General features: G+C 47.0%; 1 protein-coding gene across 3 annotated transcripts in view; it reads left to right on the plus strand.

Moving 5' to 3' along the window:
- Window positions 1-21,615, plus strand: part of Prkcb (protein kinase C beta) — a 300,299-nt gene that overhangs the window by 17,133 nt on the left and 261,551 nt on the right. The gene's annotated exons all lie outside the window — the stretch shown is intronic.

The following is a 21,615-nucleotide window of genomic DNA, read 5'->3' on the forward strand; positions in this document are numbered from 1 at the left end:
CTCCTCCACCCATCTTGGGGCAGGTGGGGGGAAGGTCTTGGCCACTTTTCTTACCCCTCGGATCACTCATTTCCTCATCTGGGATAGGAAGATCATGGCAGAGTCTACTTCCCTGAGTGCCGTTCGATTCAACGAGGCAGGAGCATGTGAACAACAGATGAACGTTCATTCAACCCTAGTGGTCCTATAAACCACGGCTCTCACCTACTTCTCCTGGGACTCTGCCTCATACTGTGATGGCTGCCTTGTGTTGAGAGAGGAAGCTCCTCACGTGTGTGGCTCGGGGTGAACAGCTCCTGGGAAGAATCCTTAGTGAGGCGCTGAGGCAAGTAAGGGAGAGGGAGAAGCGGGGACTTGCTGTAACCCTGTCCCAGAGGTGAAAGCAGCCCCTGTGGCTGAGCTGGGCCACCTCTGTCTTCAGAGCTGTGACACGGGGGACCCGCAGGGTGGGTGGGGACGTTGGCCATGGTTGCTTTGGTATGACCTTGGGCAAGCGGAGGAGCCTTGGGAGGATTCAGCTGTGAGTCCCTGGACTTCCTGACTCTCAGCGGCTGGGGGAAGGGGGACACTGGCCCTGGAGGCTGATGCAGGGTGCAAGATGGAGTCTGCCATACACTTCCAGGTCTGTCTTAGAGGTTCAAGTTCAAGTTCTACCTCCCCGACTAGCTAGTAAGCCTTGTAGAGTTGATTTGGTTATCATCCAGATTCCTACACTGCATCTCCTATTACCTGCAGTTGGACTTACGGAGTCCTGTTCCTCTGGGCCTAGGGACGCAGGATGGCTGATGCTGTCCAGCTATCAGGGAGGGGAGCTGGGATTCACGCCTGAGCAAGAGGGCCAGGTGCGTTGTCTCAGCCTCTTTGGAGTTACAGGAGACTCCAGGCTGAGTTCCAAGCCTGGATGCCACAATGCCAAGCCTGCTGCCCTCAGCCTGGGTGCCACGTGGTACCATGGGGCTGCCATCTTACAGCTCCATTTGGAGGCTGTTTGAATCCCTCTTTATGCGTGTGTGTGTGTGTGTGTGTGTGTGTGTGTGTGTGTGTCTGTGTGTCTGTGTGTCAGTCGTAAGGCTTGAATTCAGGGTCTGGGTGCTGTCCTTGAGCTCTTTTGCACAAGCTAGCACTCTGTCATTTGAGCCACAGTGCCACTTCTGGCTTTTTTGGGTAACTAATTAGAGAAAAGCGTCTCATGGATTTTGCTGTCCGGGCTGGCTCCGAACTGGGATTCTCAGAACTCAACCTCCTGACAGCTAGGATGACAGGAATGAGCCACTGGTGCCCAGCTCTCTATGCATTTTTTATAAAGCTTTGGACTTCCTAGAGGGTCAGGATATCACTTTTGAGGGAAATAGAAACTATGAAAACACAGCATTTACCCCCAGGAAGGGGAAGGGTGTCTTCTCAATCCAGGAAAGGTAATGAGTGAACAGGGTCACAGTCTTCGTGGTCATGAGGCTTGAATTCAGGGCCCAGGTGTTGGCTCTGAGCTGAAGGTTGGTGCTCTACCACTTTGAGCCACAGTGGCACTTCCCCTTTATTTGTTTTTTGACAGTCCTGGGGCTTCGACTCAGGGCCTGAACACTGTTCCTGGCTTCTTTTTGCTCAAGGCTAGCACTCTACCACTTGTGTCACAGTGCCCCAACTGGCCTTTTCTGTTTATGCGGTGCTGAGGAATCGAACCCAGGGCTTCATGCATGCAAGGCAAGCACTCTAACACTAGGCTACATTCCCAGCCCCCACTTCCCTTTTATTTATGGTTAATTGGACATAAGATTCTTATAGACTTTCTTGTCCTGGCTGGCTTTGAACCATGATCCTCAGATCTTAGCCTCCTGAGTAGCTAGGATTATAGGTGTGAGCTACCAGCACCCAGCTAGCTGGATTTCTTACTCTGGGGATGGAGGCAAATGAAATTGGCCTATGGGATGTTGAGGCGTGTGTGTGTGTGTGTGTGTGTGTGTGTGTGTGTGTGTGTGTGTGCTGGTGCTTGAACTCAGAACTCTGGGCTTGGGTGCTGTCCCTGAGCTTTTTTGCTCAAGACTAGCACTCTGCTATTTGGGCCACAGGTCCACTTCTGGTTTTTTTTTTTTTTTTTGGTTGTTGTTTGTTTTTTGATGGTTAATTGGAGATAGGAGTCTCACAGACTTTCCTACTCAGGCTGGCTTTGAACTGTGATCCTCAGATCACAGTCTCTTGAGCACCTAGGATTACAGGCGTGAACTACTAGTGCCTGGAAAGGCTTATTTTTAAAGCTAACAGTCCATTGTTCTGAATTTTATAATTAGAAGTTTTATTCTGACCGCCTCGTGATATCCCAATGTTATTTTGATCATCTCTGAGCACTCACATGTAATAGAAAAGTGTATTTTCCCTCCAAATAGAATTTTAAGTATGGTATAAGAGATTTATTTAAGAATGGGTGTGCAGTTTTGGTGGCTCTGGCTGGCCTGACCTGTGACTAGAGTGAAGTGTGAGCGGGTGGTGTAGGGGCTGGCACTGCTGGGAGCCAGTTACCCTGAGCTGGGAAGTGTTTTATAAGCACTGTCAGCATGGAGGGAGGGGGAGGGGGAGCTGCAGAGCCTGGGAGCTGTGGGAACCCCGCCAGCACGGAGGTGGGGTGGGGTGAGTCCCCATGGTGGGGACCTGCCAAGGGCTGGACTTCAATGTGTGTTTACATTCTCTGGTGTCCCTGGATAGCTGGAAAACCCAAAGGACAGCTGGCCACACTGTATTGCTTTCTGGTCATCTCTGCTGGGGTCCAAGGCTGGGGGAGGAGCGGGGGAAGAGCACTGCAGAGAGAACAAAAGTCAAGTTCAAGAAATGCAAAGAAAACAGAGACTGAGAGAGGGCCAATATATACATATGCATAGAGAGAGACAGCTACACAGAGAGAATGAAAGAGAGATTTAAAGAGCGGGAGGGAGAGACAGACAATCAGACATATGAGAGGGAGACAGATAAAAAGAGAGTAAGAGAGGTCAAGAAAGATAGAAACAGTAGATAAGGAGAATGAGGGACAGATATAGAGAGGGAGGGAGAGACAGAGAGACAGCCTGACATAGTAGGGGAGACAGAGAGAGAGGTTGAGAGACCAAGAGAGAGGTTCTGCAGTCCCTAGAAGGGCCTCTAGGAGTTGGGCAGATCAGCTGAAGGAATTTTCCATTTCCTGGACATCTTCAAAGATTTTCGATGCTGCTGACTCCAGCTGACATTATAGAGTGCTCACTGGGTGCTTGGCACGGTGCTGAGCACTTTACATATATTAACTCATCGAGTCCTCACACAGCCCGGAGCTCTGGCCGCTGGCATCATTCTTCTTTATGCTGAGAAAACAGAGGCATTGAGAATGGCCAGAGTTTCCAGTGTTGTATATAGTTATGATCCAAGCCTGGATCTGGGTTCAGGATTGACTCAGAAACAGAGCTCTGCCATGGATGATGATAATGATGATGATGATGATGATGATGATGATGATGATGATAGTGATGGTGAAGATGGTGATGAAGGGAGCTAATATTTGAGGGTTTTCAATCAGTTGGTTATTTCATACTTTGTCCCTTTAACCCTTCCTCCCCATCAAAATGTTCTGGTGTCAGTATTCTCACTTATAGATAAGGGAATTGGCTTGAGGAGGATAAGAATTTGCTAACGCACTGCACTAGATTGAACTCAGGTTTACTGGAGTCTGAAGTTGGTTTCCAGGCACTCAGGTGGAGAGACTGAGATGGCACTTCCTGCTGGGACTGCAGGAAGGCGTGCCTGTCATCCGTGGTTGAACCTGCCTGGCCACATTTGACAGGAAGTAGAAATTTATTCTCTAGTGGGAGAAGTGTTTCCATTAAACAACTCCTCCTCCTCCTCCTCCTCCTCCTCTTCCTTCTCCTCTTCCTTCTTTTTCTCAATCTCCTCCTCCCCTTTCCCCTCTCCTCCCCCCTTCCTCCTCCCCCCTTCTCCCCCCTTCCTCCTCCTCCTCCTGCTGTACTGGGGCTTGAACTCAGGGCATGGGAGTTGTCCCGTACTTTTTTCACTCAAGGCTGTCATGCTACCACTTCAACCACAGCTTCGGGCTTTCTTGCTGACCAGTTGCAGACAAGAGTCTCATGGACTCTGCTGCCTGGGCTGGCTTTGCGCTGTGATCTCCAGATCTCAGCCTCCTGAGTAGCCAGGATGACAAGTGTGAGCACACTGTGAGGTGTTTCACTGGAGTCTGGAGAAGGAATTCAGAAAGGTGTTTCTAGTTGGAGAGCTCTCAGTGGTCATGTGGCATGGTCCGTTGATTGCTTCCGGCCTGAGTTTTGGGTGAGGAGCTCAGCCCAGAACTGTGAAAGTTCCTGAGTTATTTGGAAGGAAGAGGACTGCCCACACCAGACATGGAGGCACGGGGCTGGGATTTCCTGTCATCTTCTCTCCTGATGTCCTCAGCCCATACCAGGGACTCCTTATTGTTAATTCCATTGTCTCTGATACTTTGAGTCTGTCAGCCTGTGACCTGTCCTAGGTCTCAAAGCTAACGAGGACAAACACGGTTCAATTTATGATGAGGTTGTATTGCATAGAACACATGCTAAGCTGAAAAGATCCTAAGTGAAAAGACGTCAATACAATTCACCTACCAAACATCACAACTTCATGCCCCACTGCTGTGTGTGTGTGCCTTGTTTGTACCAGGCATTAAGAGACGATCCCTAGCCAGGCACCTGTGGCTCACGCCTGTAACCCCAGCTACTCAAGAGGCTGAAATCTGAGGATCTCAGTGTGAAGCCAGCTCAGGCAGGAAACTCTGTGAGAATCTTACCTCCAATTAACTAGCAAAAAATCTGGAAGTGGAGCTGTGGCTCAAGTATTAGAGCACCAGCCTTGAGCACAAAAGCTCAGAGACAGCACCCAAGCCCCAAGTTCAAGCCCCAGGACCATCACACACACACAGATGTCACTGTTAGGCTTGGTGGCACCCACCTATAATCCCAGCTACTCTGGAGGCAGAGGCAGGAGGGAGGATCACAAATTTGAAGCCTCTCCTGGTAAAGCTAGTGAGACCTTGAGTTAAAATAAAAACAAAAGGGCTGATGGCTTAAGTGGTAGAGACCCTAGATTTAATTCCCAAAATCAAAGAGTGAGAGGAAGAAGTTGGGGGGGGGGTGGTGGAGGACGGAAGTGGAGGGGAGGAAAGGGAAGGAAGAGGAAGAAAAGATCGGTTGTACCACACATATCCAGCCTAAGAAAGATAAAATGTGGAAATCTGATTTGTGTGTTCTACTGAATGCATATTGCTTCCATACCATTGTGAAGTTGGAAATATCGTGAGGCAAGGAACAGTGGCCAACCTTGGCCATGTGCTTCTGAGGCTCATAGGTTTGGCTACTTCGTTGGGGTCCCCAAGCAGCCGTCTACCAGCTTAGGAGGCAGCATAGCATGGGAAACTGAGATCTTCCCATCTCGCTCCAAAATATACTCAAAAGAGAAGAAGGTAGGAGGGATGATGGCACGGTGCATGGTCTTGCTGGCTTCTTCAGTAGACTTGTGGTGTTCGGGGTAAATCAAGGCAAGTAAAGTAGGCCTTTGCCTTTCTGTCGCTCCTGTCTGGCAGTGTGACACATACACGCCTCCTTGCTGCAGAGGGGGAGAATTTCGGGGTGCACCTTACTTCTTGAGATAGCTGCACAGAAGAGTGTGAGTCCTCACTTGACGTGTGTGTGTGTGTGTGTGTGTGTGTGTGTGTGTATGTGTTCCAGTCTTGAGACTTAAACCCAGGGCCTGGCTGCTGTCCCTGAGCTTTTTTGCTCAAGGCTAGCACTCTACCACTTGAGCCACAGCACCATTTCTGGCTTTTTGGTGATTCATTGGAGATAAGAGTCTCACAGACTTTCCTGCCCAGCCTGACTTTGGACTGTTTTGTTTTTTTGCCAGTCCTGGGGCTTGAACTCAGAGCCTGAGCACTGTCCCTAGCTTCCTTTTGCTCAAGGCTACCACTCTAACACTTGAGCCATAGCACCAATTCCAGCTTTTTCTGTATATGTGGTGCTGCGGAATTGAACCCAGGGCTTCATGTATATGAGGCAAGCACTCTTGCCACTAGGCCATATTCCCGCCCCTTTGAACTATTGATCCTCAGATCTCGGCCTCCTGAGTAGCTAGGATTCCAGGTGTAAGCTTCAAGTGTCTGGCCTCAGTTGGACTTTTGAGAAAGAAGAGGAAATGAAAAGGAGGAAAGGGGCTGGCCAGACTGGAGGAGGAGGGGAGGGGAGAGGAGAGACAAGTGGTGAGAAGTTGCTGGAGGTCCCAAGCCAGTCTAGCTTGGTAGAGAGAAGCAGCGTGACTCAGAGCAGGAAAGACTTCTGAGACTGAAAAGGGAGCACAGCTTTTCACAAGGCTATGAGCCCCACAATTGTAGGTGTGGATGGGAGAAGGTGGGGAGGGGAGCCAGTGGTAGTAGGTTTGGAGGGAGGGGGAAAAAGTGCAGAGGGCAGTTGAATTCTTCTTTGAGGATCTCTATTTCCTTTGTGAAGTAGGAAAACAACAAGAACAGTAGAAGAAAAACCATGCACCTCCGTGGCCTCTGTAGATTTCTTGGTCTGCAGTTCGAGTGTGTGTTTAGTTTTTGTGCTAGTTGGGACCTTGATCTCAGGGCCTGGTGCTCTTGCTTGGCTTTTTTGGAGGTCTGTCCCTTAAGCCATGCCTCTGCTTCCCCTATGGAAGTTTCTCACCTTCACTCAGCTTCTTTCTTTTTCAGACAGGGTGACTGATAACCACAGGACCTACTTAATAAATTTGTTAGGACCAGATCTAAAAGTGTTGGGTTGAGATGGAGTGGCACTTTGGCTGATAAGCGAGCAAAACAACAACAGAAACCCCCAACAACAAAATAGCATGAACATTGTCCGTGGTGGAGGGAATATGGCTGGTGTAGGCACTTGAGCTGGGGTCCTTGGTAGCAGGTGTAGAAATTGGAGAAATCCTAGGAGACAAGATAATGAGTTTTATACTGGGTATGGTGAGTTTGAGACATCTGTGGTATGTCTAGGTAAAGGTGTCCAAAGGCAATTGGGAATATTGACTGGACAGGAAAGGAAGACAGGGAAGGAAGAATTAATAACTAACAATTAATTTAAATTAAGAAATTAGCAATTGGGGCTGGGGATATGGCCTAGTGGCAAGAGCGCTTGCCTCATATACATGAAGCCCTCGGTTCAATTCCCCAGCACCACATATACAGAAAATGGCCAGAGGTGGCGCTGTGGCTCAAGTGGCAGAGTGCTAGCCTTGAGCAAAAGGAAGCCAAGGACAGTGCTCAGGCCCTGAGTCCAAGGCCCAGGACTGGCAAAAAAAAAAAAAAAAAAAAGAAAGAAAGAAATTAGCAATTAACTTAACATTACAGATAATACTTAGTACAATCATTATATAATTATGGAATTATATAATTCTATAACAATTATATATTTATAAATTACATAATTATGAAAATTAATATTACAAGGATACATTTTAATATTTCTAAGGCACATATACATATATACCTAAAGCATGTATATATGTATACATAAAATATATTCTTGTGTGTGTATATATATGTATATATATATATATTCCTGGAGGTATTCAAAGCTTTTAATAGTATATGGAACTGAGTAACATGGAACTACGTAGTTCATTAAATTAAAAAAACAACTGAGTTGTTAAGGAGAATGTTTCAGTTAATGTCTTAATAGAATGCACGAGTGCTTCTCCTTTTAAACAAAAAGAAGGAGTCGTAGCTCAGAGCTTTGTACATGCTAGAATTAAAAAATTTTCATTTTCATTGTGTTTTCATGTTGTGTTCTATTTCTGGGAGATGGTACTAGCTCTCCTGTGCTGCGGGTGTTTCAGGAAGGGTGCCTGGGCTGTTCGTGGAGCTCTGGTGTGCAGTCTATAGAGAGGGACCTCCAGAATTGGCTTTTGGGGTGGGAGGAATTTGGCCCCAGGCCTGTAGAGGGCCCGGGACATCCTTTGGTACACTGGAGACAGATGAGTGGATTGCTTGTCAGCTGACTGGTATTGATCATTTTGTATGGCTCTCAAAAGATGCTATAAATAACTAAATGCCCCTTGGCAAGAAAAAGGTTTTCTCCTCATCCCTGGAGACTTAACAGGGTCATAGAAGTCTCAGAATCAAGCTGGGCATTGGTGTCTCACTCCTGTCATCCTAGCTTCTTTGGAGGCTGAGATCTGAGGATTATGGTTCAAAGCCATCCTACAAAGGAAGACTTATCTCCAATGAACCATCAGAAAACTGGAAGTGGCGCTGTGGTTCAAAGTGGTAGAGTGCTAGCCTTGAGCAAAAAAGCTCAGGAAAAGCGCTCAGACCCTGAGTTCAAGCCCCATGACCAAAATAAAGAAAAAAAAGACTCAGAGTCATCGCAATTATTTGCTTTTCTATCTTCAATATGCCTCGACTGTATTCCTTCTTAGGCCCCCTCCTCTTCCTTCCCCCCTAGAAAACATAACCTACTATGCTGCCTTCAAGAGTCACCTCCACCCAGGATAGTAGACAGAGTGGCAAGGAAGGGGACATGGAATCCAGGCCTGTCTTTAGGTGCTTTGTGTCATGCTTACATGTTGTGTTTGGAACTGTGGCAGCTGGCTTCTGTTGTGAGGGTTGGGTAGAAAAATGGAAGGGGAACTGTCCTTTAGGGTGTCATCAAGCTGATGAGCAAACTGCTCTTGATCTAGTGCGATCCATTTGTTTTGTGAATTATCTTGCTGCTCACATCATTCCAAGATGTCTTCTGCTATTTGCAGCTGAATGCATCAGTTCTTACACAGTGTTAGAGTTTGCTTTGGTATATCAATGTAATAGCAGTGCTTTGCACCCCTACCCATGTTGGTGAATGTTTTTTTTTTTCCTTGAGCTTGGTCATCTCTCTCTCTCTCTCTTTTTCTCTCTCATCCTCATGGGGCTTGAACTCAAGGCCTGGGCGCTGTCCCTGAGCTCTTTTGCTCAGGTCTAGTGCTCTACCACTTTGAGCCACAGTGCCACTTCCGGGTTTTGAGTGGTTCATTGGAGATAAGAGTTTCATGGGGACTTTTCTGCCCCGACTGACTTTGAGCTTCCATCCTCAGATCTCAGCCTCCTGAGACAGCCTCCTGACATTGTGAAGACTCTCGATTCTGATGTTTCTCTGAAGAGGGTTACGGGTTTTGTTCCAGGAGTTTGCTGACTGGGCTGGACACAGCTGTCTCTTGAACATCAGCTCCATTTTGAGTTTTATCCCTGAGTCTTCTTTGAGGCTGCTTCCTGCCTGTGTGGTTCATGAGTCTGCTCAGCATTTGGATAGGGTTTCTGTTTTATTTATATGTTATTTGGGGCTCCCTTCTTTTGGTGCTATTTTTGAATTCTCTCCTCACTTTTCTTTCAAGTGTGGATGACCTGAAATCTGTCCTCTTGTTCTATCCCAGAAAGCCTTGGGGTTTTATTTGGAGTTTTTAATCTCCCACTCAGTGCTGACTGTGGCCTGTTCTCAGGATAAAAGCTATAAAAATGGTCATTTAAGTGGCTTTCCCCAAGTTTGGTTTTTTGTTTTTTTTTTGTAAATGGCAGAAGCTGGGCCCAAACTCAGGATGCCACATGGCCTCTCATGCACTTGGGGTTTGAGCCAGACTTGGTTTAGCCTTCACATGGGCCGTGTCTGCTGTGTGGGCAGATTAGAAGCAGGGGCAGAGCTAGGCAGTTTGTGGCAGCCTCACGTCAGTTTTCTATGGTTCTGATCAGTGTTCCAGGGCTGGCTCTCTGTGCTCAAAGTTGCAATGGGTGGGCAGAGTTTTGGATGCACAGTCAGCAGTCAGCAGCAATGAGCTGTCGAGTAATTATTTATTTAGCAAAGTTTGTTGTTGTTCCTTTTACCAAAGTAAAAGTAAGTAGTAAGTTGTGGTTAACAGAAAGGAAGTTCAGAGTTCAGCAAATATTTTTTTTCTTTTAAAGAAAAGAGGAACTTGTTGCTCTTAGTTTTGTACCTGCTAATCATTAAATTGGAGATGGAATAAAATCCTAGTGATGCTAGGTTTAGCCTAATTGTGAGACTTAGGGATAAAAGGGTGTCCTATTTCCTATTGTGGGACCACTAGTGTGAACTAGCTGAATTTTATTTATTTATTTTTTTGGTGCTGGCTCTGGGGCCTGAACTCAGGACCTGACCTCTATTCCTTAGCTTTTGTGCTCAAGGACAGTGCTCTACTACTTGAGCTACAACTCCACTTTTTTTTTTTTTTTTTTGGTGGTTAATTGGAGGTAGGTGTCTCATGGACTTGCCTGTGCAGGCTGACTTTGAACTGCAGTCCTCAGAACTCAGCCCCCTGAGTAGCTAGGATGACAGATGTGAGCTATTGTCTCCGGCTTGAAGTGCCTGACTTTTATTCCACCCACAGAGTCATAGTAAAGACTCCTTGTCCGGTGAGCTAGCTCACTGTTAGGCCCTCTGTTGAATTCAGGATTCTTCTTGCATTAAGAGACAGTTCTCTACTTTCTAGACCCAGAAAAGTCTTTATTGAGTACCTACTACATGCCAGAAACTATGGAGGCAGCAGGAGACAGTGAGGTCAAATCCTGCTGCTCATCTAACTTACAGTCTAGTTAAAACCACCAGTAAATAAGTACACAAGCCAAAGCCAAAGGTATAGATCGCAGTGAGTGGATTTTCTTGAAGCAGAAACCTGCTTTCTCAATCATTTAAGGTAGAGTTTCACTGTGGTTTCTTTACCTTCCTTCTTCCCTCCCTTCCTCCCTCCCTCCTTCCTTTTTTTTTTTTTTTTTTGGTGCTGGTAGTGGGGCTCTCACTTGGCCACTTGGCTTTTTTTTTTTGGCCAAGGGCAGTGCTCTACCACTTGAGCCACAAGTCCACTTCCAGCTTTTAGGTGATTCAGGAGAAAAGAGTCTCAGGCAGAAAAGAGTTTTTCTGCCCAGGCCAGCTTCAAACCTTGATCCTGTAATCTCAGCCTCCTGAGTCGCTGGGACTATAGGCATGAGCCACCAGTGCCCAACTCTCTGTGGTTTCTTAACGCAAAAAAAATGGTGGAGGGCGTGGAAGGGACTTCTCTCTGTGTTATAGCCAGCATCTCTGCATGGGTCCTTTTGACCTTCCTGGGTCCGAATCTTTACACTGGCATCCGCCCTGCCTGTGGAGCTATAAGGAGCTGGCTGAAGGGTTTGGAAAGGTAGCCTTAAGCCCAAAACAGGAAAGGAAGCCTAGAATGTCTGCCTGGTAGTCTGAGTTTATTCTAAGTTCAGATTCCTGGCCAAGGTCCCTGGATTTCTCTTGGATCCTCTCTTCCTCCACCACTCCCTCCCAATACTCAAGTGAAAGCAGGTGGAAAGAGCAGAGTTAATAACATTGATTGTAAATTCGGCCACATTAAAGATGTTAATTATCACCCTTGGGAAGGGATTAAGCCTCTTCAGGATGTTGGAACTGTAAAAAAAAAAAAAAAGGCTTGTGTGCTGTGGTTGACTTTTCTCTGAGGAAAAGGAAATTATCCTGGGAGGGGTCATGTGGTAATAATGTGTGGCAATAATGGTGGCCATGTTTATACCCCAAGGACCTTCTCTGCTGGTGCTGGAGTCAGCTTGATTTTGTGACCCAGCATGGATGACAGATGCTGCCGTGCTGTGTCTCAAAACATTAAATTTACAAAAAATAAAAAAGAAGACATAAATATAATCTTCCTAAAGTAGTTACACAATATGGCTCAGGTTGAACTTTTTTATTTATTAAAAAAAATTGTCCTTAAGTAGTTGTTCCAAGAGGTTTCAACAGGGCTGTGTGTGCCTCTTGACCAGTGTCACCCCTTCCATCATTCTCTTCCATTTTCCCAGCCCCACCCATCCCCTCAAGTTCCCTGGCTCCATCTTCACTGATGCACATCGAATATTATAACTGCATCCTCCCACCCCTCCTCTCTGTACCCACCTTGCCACACCATGACACACCTCACCTTCAAAGGAGTTAGACCACTGGAATCCTCCTCTGTGTGGGTGATAGTTAAGTTAATGAGTTTTTATATGTATGCATATCACCCTGTATATGTTTATATATACACACACAGACACACAGACACACAGACACACACACATATAAATTAGTTTAAAACTCCACATACAAGAGAGTGTGTTATCTGTCTCTCTGGGCCTGACTTACTTCATTTAACATAATTTCCCCCAGGTCTATCCATTTCTCTACAAACGACACAATATTCTTCCCCATGGATGAGTAAAATTTCATCTATCTATCTATCATCTATCTATTTCACTTTTTTTTTTTTTGATTCACTTGTCCATGGAAAGGTATCTGGGCTAGTCCCATAGTGCAGCAATGATCATGGTTGTAATGGTGGCTTCCTTGTATGGCTTGTAATCTTTTGGATAAATGTCCAAGAGTGGTATGGCTAGATCACAGGGCAGTTCAATGTTAGGTTGGATCTTCATGACTCTGTGACGTCATAGTCGAGGTCCTTCTGTCCTCCTCACCCACCAGGGTTGTTTGGAAACTTGGTGTCTCCTTCTGTAGTGTGAACTTCCCACAGATTGGTCACTTCTCTCTTGATGAACAATGGCACTTCTTTTGGCAATCACATATGTCTCTCACGTATGCCAGTGTTTCTCTAGTTCCCAGCAAGTAGAATGGTGAGCCATGGGCGGGTACAGTGATTCAGCCTTTGATAGATTTTGCCAAAAATTCTTATAAGTGGCCAGACCAATGTGCCTCCTACCCACGGATGTGCTTCTGCCTTATTGCATGTGTCTTTCCTAGCCTATGAAAGTAACACATTTGTACATTTTTTTTGCCAAGCTGATGGAATAAAATTTTGGTCTTTAGTTTTAATGAACATTTTATTTCTCTTTTTGGTTCTATATTCTACTGGGGATTGAACCTAGGGCTTTGTGCTTGCTAAACAAGCACTCTATCACTTGAACAATTGGTGTATATGTGTGTGTGTGTGTATACCATTACTGGGGCTTGAACTCAGGATCTAGGTGTCCATTAGCCTTTTCTATTCAAGGTTAGCACACTACTACTTGAGCTACAGATCTACTTCCAGCTTTTGGGGTGCTTAGTGGCAGTTAAGTGTCTCTTATTCTTTCCTGCTGGGTTGTCTTTGAACTGTGATCCTCAGATCTCAGCCTCCTGAGTAGTTAGGATTACAGATGTCAGCCAGTAGTGCCTGGCTCAAATTTTGTTTTTGAGACTAGAGTGTTCGAACTTTGGGCTGGCCTTGAACTCTAGATCTTCTCCAAGAGTAGTTGGGATTATAGACATGTACCACCATGCCTAGCTCCAAGTGAGTGTTTTCTTGGTTACTGATAAGATGAGCTTCTTTTGGCATATTTATTGGACAGTTGCATGGCATGTTCTATTGAGTCACTTTCCCTTAAGAAATAACAATTTCTTTAGTGGTTTGTAGGAATTTTTGCTTTGGGCTAGTGGACACTAGTCCTCTGCTGGTTATTTGTGTCTGTGTTTGTCTGTTTCCAACAAGACTCACGTTGTGGTCACTGATGTCAGCAGCCATAGAGTCCTCAACTATTGCCATCCATCATTCCCTCTTAAAGGAGACAAAAACCAAGGCTTAGAGAGGTTTCAGTGCCACCCATTATGGAATCTTGGGTCAAGCTGGAAAAGCCTGAGTGGATTTAGAAACACACCAGTCTGCTGTGGGCCACAGGGAGATTATTGTCACTAATCTTTCTCTATTAGCTAGATACTTGCACTGCTCTCTCTAGAGAGAAGTCTATTTAATTATTAATCCCTTCTCCAAGTAATTGATGACCACTCCTTCAGCTGTGAGATGGAACAACCTTGGTTGCTACAAGCACCAGCTAAATAAAACAGAGAACCCGGCTCCCAAGGGTGGTAGGTAGAGACAGACCTTCTCCTCCATCCTCCCCCATGAAGGTCTGTTTTCTGTGTCTCCCAGGGCACGGACAGCAGCTCCTTGCTGGGGTATCCTGAGAACAGAAGGCTGGGGAGGTTGGTGCTGCCATGGTACATATCCATTTATCAGTGCAGATGAATACTAAACTATTTTTCTTTTATGCCAGTCTATTTTTCTTTTATGCCAGTACACAGTGCCTGGGTACTGTCTCTTAGATTTTTCAGCTCACAGATAGGCTTCTGCCACTTAAGCAACATCTCCCCTTCTGGATTTTTGCTGGTTAATTGGAGATAAGATTCTCATGGACTTTCCTCCCCTTGCTGGCTTCAAACTGCCATGTTCAGACCTCAGCCTCTGGAGTAGCTAGGATTACAAGTGTGAATCACTGACACCCTGCTCTGTTTTAGTTACTTTTGCATCACCGTGATCAACATGCCTGAGGGAGCAACTTGGTTTTTGGCCTACACTTTCAGAGTCCTGTGGATGCTTGGCCTCACCCGCTTGGACAGCACCACATGGCTATGGGAGTGTGTGCTGGAGGAGAGCTGTTTAGCTCTTGGCTGACAGGAAGTAGAGATGGAATACAGGAAGCTTGCACCAGATAGTATACCCAAGGACATGCCCCCAGTGACCCACTTCCTGTAACTGGGCCCCACCTCCTTTTACTATCTGCCAATCATACCACTGTATCTGGAACCCATTCATTAGGTCTGAGTGCCCAGGATCTAGCCATCCCTGCAAGCACCCTCAAGGCACATCCAGATCGGTGCTTAACGAAGCCCCTAACCTCTCCACCCACCAAGTGGACAGTGAAGATCAACTGTCTCACAGGCCATAGGTCAATCTTTTCAATAGCATTGCTCTCCCAGAAATATTGAGTTGAGAGACCAAATGAATCTCAGAAGAGAGGAGAGAAGGAAGTACATTCCATACTGAACTTGAAGGTGAAGTGGGCGCACCCATTTCATAGCTGGAGAGACAGAATTGCAATGTCTACATTCAGCCTCAGATTATTTCACATCCTCTCCCCTTGCTCCTTCCCTCTGCAGGTGACACAGCCCTCCCCGGGGCGCTCCCTCCCTTGATTATGATGACTGTGAAGACCCAGAGTGAATTCACTTATGGGCTAGGCTCCCTTCCATGCACTTTCACTTATTCTAATCCGCGGCATTAAGTCCAAGTGCTTTAACAAAATGCCACGGGCTGGATAATTGATCAGCAACAGAGATTGATTTCTCATACTAAAGAGACTGGAAGTTCCCGATCAAGGCACTGGTGGACTCAGAGTCCGAGAGGAGGGCTGTCCTCTGTGGCCGAGATGGTGCCTCGTTGCTTTGCTCTGTGGAGGGGATGGAGGCTGTGTCTTTACCTAGTGGAATGACAAAAAGGCAGAAGCAAAAAGGGGGCTGGCTTTCTCCCTCAAGCCCTCTTCTTTTTTTCTTTCATTTCTTTCCCTTTTTTTGTTAGTACTGGGGTTTGAACTTGCTTGGCTTTTTTGTTCACTATGCTACTTAAGCCAGGCCTTGGGCCTGGCTGTTTGCTGGTTGTGTTGGAGGTGGAGTCTCAAGGATGTTTCTGCTCAGGCTGGCTTCTCTGGAGGCAATTTCCTGGATTTTAGCCTCCTGGTTGGCTTGGATAACAGGTGTGAACACCTGCACATAGCCCTGCATCCCTCTTCTAAGGGCACAGATTCCCACCATCCCTTCCCAGTGGCCCCACCTCTGAACTGTGGAGGTCACAATGTGTTCAGTCAGACCACAGCGTCGCATCATGTAAGGAGGCAGGCTTGGAGAAGTTAGAGACAGGGCTGGAGTTGATGCTGGGGCTTCTTTGATGCCAGGGCAGTATCTTTAGGTAGAGGTTTCTCCTCCAGGCCCACTTGGCACCTGCCTGTGAGGCCCTGCTTGTCTTCCTGGTACCAAGTCAGAATGATGGCTACTTCAGGCCATCTCCTGGGGCCATGTAGGGGATAGTTGATCAGGACCCTGCAGGGATATGAGACACAAAGTGGGCTCTTAGGGTTCTTCCTCCTTCCCTCCCTCCTTCCCTCCTTTCTTCTTTCCCTCCCTCCCTATTTTCTTTTCTCCTTCCCTTCTCTCCCCTCCCCCACCCCCAGTTTATTTGGTGGGAGTACTGGAGTTTGAACTCTGGGCCTATCACTTGAGCTATACCCCCAGTCCCTCTTTGCTTCAGTTCTTTTTCCAAATGATATCACATATTTCTTCCTAAAGCCGGCCTCAGACCTCAGACCTCCTGCCTTTGCCTCCCTAACAGCTTCTGTTACAGGTGTGGAAACATGACTCTCAGTTTATTGGTTGAGAAGAAAGCCTTGGAAAGTTTTTGTCCAGGCTGGCCTTGAACCACAAGTCTCCTGAGTCATTAGGATGATGGGTGTGAACCTGTGTGCCTGGCTCCTCTGCTTAGTGTTTCTCTCTGTTGGGAATGTGCATTAGCTACGTCTTTGTAATGAACAAACTCGCTACTGTCTGTTGGTCAGTTGGATGGGGTTCTGGTCTTACCTGGGCTTGTTCATGGCTCTGTGGCCAGCTAGCCACACAGCAAGAGGGAGACCTATTGTAACTACTTGTGTCCTCACCTAGTGTTTAGTCATGAGGATGTGTACCTTGTGGTGTTCCTCCTCCCTCCCCCCCAGCCCTGCCCCTGAAGACTCTTCTGGAATTGAGGCAGGGTTTTGCTGATCTCAGTGGTGAGATTTCTTGGAACTGTGGTGCAGAGTGTACCTGAGCTAGAAGAAATAAACCCATTTAAGGCCATCTTGGTTCATAGACATATTTGCCCCACTCTCTCCCCTGACGGAAAAGGCAAAGTGTTTCATTAGGGAAAGTAACACTGTAATTCGCTTTTTTCCCCTGAGGCGTAAAGTGACCAGGAAGGCAGGCATGGAGGCTCAGGCTTGAGGTCTCAGCTACTAGAGAGCCAGAGATCAAGAACATTATTGTTTGAGGCCAGCCTGGAGAAAAAAGTTAGCAAAACAGTATCTCAATCAATAAGCTGAATGTGGTGGTGGGTCTTTGTGGCTCCAACTTTAAAAGAGGGTATAAGTAAGATAATTGCTGTTTGGGGGAAGCCCTGGGCAAAAAACAAGGCACTTTACCTGAAAAGTAACCAAAGCTATAAAGGCTGGAAGTATGGCTCAAGTGGTAGAGCATCTGCCTTAGCAAGCACAAGGCCCTGAGTTCAACCTCCAGTCCCATACACATAAAAAAATAAAATGTGACCAGGAAGGGTGGTAATGAAAACATCCCTTTCAGACTTTGATCTTAAGATCCTTTGTTGACAGCTATCACAACTTGACTATGATTAACATAAGCAAGAATGAATTCACTAGAAGCATAGGGGAGAACTTGGAGAGATGACGGAAAAGATGAGGAGCTAGGCTTTAGAAAGTTCTGTAAGTAAAGAAGTTCTGGGGACCGGGGAAGCAGGAACAAATGACTGAATTCTCAAGACACCACAGGCAGAGTAAATGTTGAGGATGAATCTCTAAGCAGGGAGTTTCTGATTGGCTTACCTTGACCAATCCTGAAGTCCTGATTCCATCAAGATCCCTTGTGATGCTTCCCGAAGAAAGCCATCACTCAAATGCAGGGGAGTGAATGCTGGGCAGAGAAACCCCATGGGTATTCCATTCCCCCCACTCCCGACAGCCTTCAGCCAATTATCATCTCTGAGCTGGCCACCAGCACCCTGCTATTTTGCCAGAGATCTCTTTCTATATTGTTGCTTGGGCCACTCCATTGTCCTGCCTAAGCCCAGACAGTGAGGTGTTCTGGGCCCTGTGGCTCACATCTGTAATCCAGGAGGCTGAGATCAGAAGAGCTTGTCTCAATTAAAAGCCAACCTGGGCAGAAAAGTCCATCAGACTCCTCTCCAGTTAACCATCAAAAAGCCAGAAGTAGAGATGTGGCTCAGTGGGGGAGTGCTAGCCTTGAGTGAAAAATCTCAGGGAGAGAATATCCTGTCCCTGAGTTCAAGCCTCAGCACTGGCATTAAAAAACATGCCTGCCCAGCACACAGCACGTGCCAAAGTGCCATCTGAATGCCTTACTGATACCAGCTCATTAAAGATGGACAATAAGACAATGTTCTGGGAAGTTACGGACTTAGTGAATACTGACCCCTGACTCCTGGGGGGAAGGAAATAGGCTCACACCACTGTCAATAGATCTGTTTATAACTCCCCCTGCCACTGTGTGTGTGTGTGTGTGTGTGTGTGTGTGTGTGTGTGTGTGTGTGTGTGTGCAATCTTGGGGCTTGAACTCAGGGCCTTGGCTCTGTCCCTGAGCTTCTTTGCTCAAGGCTAGCACTCTGCTAGTTGAGCCACAGCTCCACTCCCAGCTAATAGCTGGCTAACTGGAGATATGTCACATGGGCTTTCCTGTCCGGGCTCACTTTGGTCTGCGATCCTCAGATCTCAGTCTCCTGAGTAGGTAGGATGTCAGGCACAAGCCACCAATGCCTGGCTGTCACCTTGTTTTATGGCTGTTTATGTTCAGAGATATTTAATGGGATGGACATTATTGACTCATTAACATTGAACTTGTAGCCATGAGCATTACAACTCATGCCTGAAGCAAGCTTAACAAGCACTCATGCAGTGCCTTCATCACAAGGTTCTTGCTCTTAGAAACACAAGCCAGGGGCTGGGGATATGGCCTAGTGGCAAGAGTGCCTGCCTCATATACATGAGGCCCTGGGTTCGGTTCCCCAGCACCACATATATAGAAAACGGCCAGAAGTGGCGCTGTGGCTCAAGTGGCAGAGTTCTGGCCTTGAGCAAAAAGAAGCCAGGGACAGTGCTCAGGCCCTGAGTCCAAGCCCCAGGACTGGCCAAAAAAAAAAAAAAAAAAAAAAAAAGGAAACAGTTGGCACTGTCTGTAGGAGTCTTTTGTCAGGAAAATCACCACGAAGATGCACAGAAGAGTCACACATGTGTCACTGAACAGACCCCAAGAAGAATGCTTCTTTATAGCACCCAAGCCTGTAGAAATGAGAAGAATATTACTCAGCCAAGAACAGGTGATTTCAAGATCTCACAGGCCTACACACATCTGGGAAGGATGAGGTACCCCAGGGACTATTCATGAGGGCAGTGCTACAAACTAATTTTAGCAAGGGAGTGAATTTACAGGTGGGGATTATGGGATGAGGTCATTATTCTCCTCTCCATGGGAAGGGGTGAGGGTGGGGAGGAGCCAGGTGGCATAGGGCAGGGTGCCCAGGCCATGGGCTGCACAGCCTGTGCTTTCAGGAGGTAGGGCAGGGGAGTGGTGGGAGGCAGGCTGGCCTCTGCGGATAGTTATTTATTATGATTTTTTTTTTTGTGTGTGTGTGTCAGTACTGAGACTTGAACTCGGGGCCTGGGTGCTGCTCCTTAGTTTTATCACTCCAGGCTGGTGCTCTCCCACTTGAGCCACAGTGCCACTTCCAGCTTTTTGTTAATTAATTGGAGATAAGACCCTCACAGTTTCCTGCCCAGGCTGGCTTTGAACTCAGATCTCAGTCTCCCAAGGAGCCAGGCTTACAGGTGTGAGCCACCGGCACCTGACTGGCATTCATAAGCGTTAAATGGCTGGCGTTCATAAGCATTAAATGGTGTGTGGTTCTGAGTACAGGACACGTCCTGGTCCATCCTGCTCAGAACACCATTTATCTTTTTCTCCAGCATGTGCATACTCATTGCCTAGCCGGCTTGGATACTGGCTTGGTGGGGACTCCGTATCCCAGTGTGTGTGTGTCTCTGGGGTGGGGTAGGTTCATGGATTCAGGGTCTGTGATGAGGGGAGGGGCAGTTGAAGGGCTTGGCCCTGAGTCATGACCTCACAGTGCTTCCCATGATCGACTCTGTCTCTGGACGTCACAGGGGCTCTCTGGGAGTTGCACAGTGCGCAGGTCAGGCGTCATGATGGAAGCTAGGTCATCCACGAGCTCCTTCTGGGTCTTTTCCACTCTGCCGGAGGCTCTGCCTGACTCACCCCTGTGCTCCCGCAGATGACAGCTAAATCGAAGGCCTTTTTCCTCTTAGCATTAGCTTAATTATAGGGGCTCCCTTGCCTAGCAGGGAGATGGGAAAGCGCTTCACCAGCTCCCCACTTCTCTGGCACGAGGCCTGCCCTGGTACTGGAGGAAGGCGTGGGCTTCCTTTCCCCCGTCACCCCCCTTGGCTCCCTTCTCTCTCTCACTTGCCTTTTGTTGCTGGAATACTGTAAGGCTTCACTTTTTTTTTTAATCTCCTGATGGATTCCCATTCCTTTCATGTGTGTTTTCTCTCTGCCCTGGTTTGAGTTCCAGAAGGTCTGTTTGGGTCTCTGTGGGTGTCTGACGTCCTCAGCAAGCGTTTTGGAGTTATGTAAGCAAAGTTTTGTGTTTTCTGTTCCTTGCTTCGGGAGTGGGGAGGCAGGGTTTGTTCTGTGCTATGTAATTCTTTACTTTTTGTCATAGAAGCAGAGTACTAGAATTTTCTTTGGAATCCCCTAAGGTTTCCTTATAAATGCTTTCCCCCACCACCTGCCATATTTTCTTTTTTTTTTTAAAAAAATATATTTTTTTGTTTCTCCTTGTAGCAGGAGTACATATTTATGATGGGGTATTGCAAAAAAAGAAATGCAAAGAAAGCAAATAGCCTCTCTCTCTCTCTCTCTCTCTCTCTCTCTCTCTCTCTCTCTCTGCTGGTCTTGAGGCTTGAACTCTGGGTCTGGGCATTTTCCCTGAGCTCCTTTTTGCTCAAGGCTAGTGCTCTACCACTCGAGCCACAGTGCCACTTCTGGCCTTTTCTGTGATTTAACTGGAATTTTCTGCCTGGCTGGCTTCAAATGGTGACCCTCAGATCCCAGCCTTCTGAGTAGCTAGAATTACAGAGGTGAGCCCCTGGTTGGAATTTTTATTTTTTTGGTTTTGATTTCCTGGAGTTTACTTTAATAACTATTATTTTGCATCATCAGATGCACGCAGGTGCTTGGGGTCTCCTTCTGCATGGAAATGTGAACACCTTGGCATAGGATGTTCTTGTCCCAGCGTCTCTGTGTCCTTTTCAAGACACAGACGAGGTCATGATGACATCCACTGCCCACTGCTTGCTTTTCAGGTTGTCTTTTCCAGATGCATGGCAGCCTCCTTGTGTGGCTGGACCAGCCTTTGCTGAATGGGTACTGTATGGAGGGTCACTGAGGGCATCTCTGTCACTCAGTGTGATCCATGGACGCTGGATGACCCCTGAGGTCCTGAGTGTGGCCCTATGGGAAGGCTGGGGAACCTCTGGAAGGCACGTCCTCACGGGAGGTCTTTAGGCCATTGGGAACTTTCCTTTGAAGGGGATTGTGGGATCCTGGCTAACTCATCTCCTTTGTCTTCCTTGTTGCTGAGCTGAGTGGCTTTGCTCTGCCTGGAGCCTCTGCTGGGATGTGCTGTCTTATCTTAGGCCAAAGGCCACAGGGATGATCACTTATGAGCCAAAATAAACCTTTTAACCTTATCAGCTAATTATCTCAGGTGCTTCATTACAGTAACACAAAGCAGAGTAATGCTTGATAAGCATCCTTTGCCCAGTGTCCCTAATTACATCCTCAGAGCAGACTTCTACAAAGTTTCTAGGAGGGACTTGAACAGAAATGTTTGCCTCTCTTCCTGTGCCCTGTGGGGGTTCTGGGTGCCTGGGTCTCCATGTCCATCTTCCCAAACTTCCCAAAGCAAAGGTCA

The sequence above is a fragment of the Perognathus longimembris genome, chromosome 23 (assembly GCF_023159225.1).
Source record: "Perognathus longimembris pacificus isolate PPM17 chromosome 23, ASM2315922v1, whole genome shotgun sequence".
In the NCBI taxonomy this organism is placed as follows: domain Eukaryota; kingdom Metazoa; phylum Chordata; class Mammalia; order Rodentia; family Heteromyidae; genus Perognathus; species Perognathus longimembris.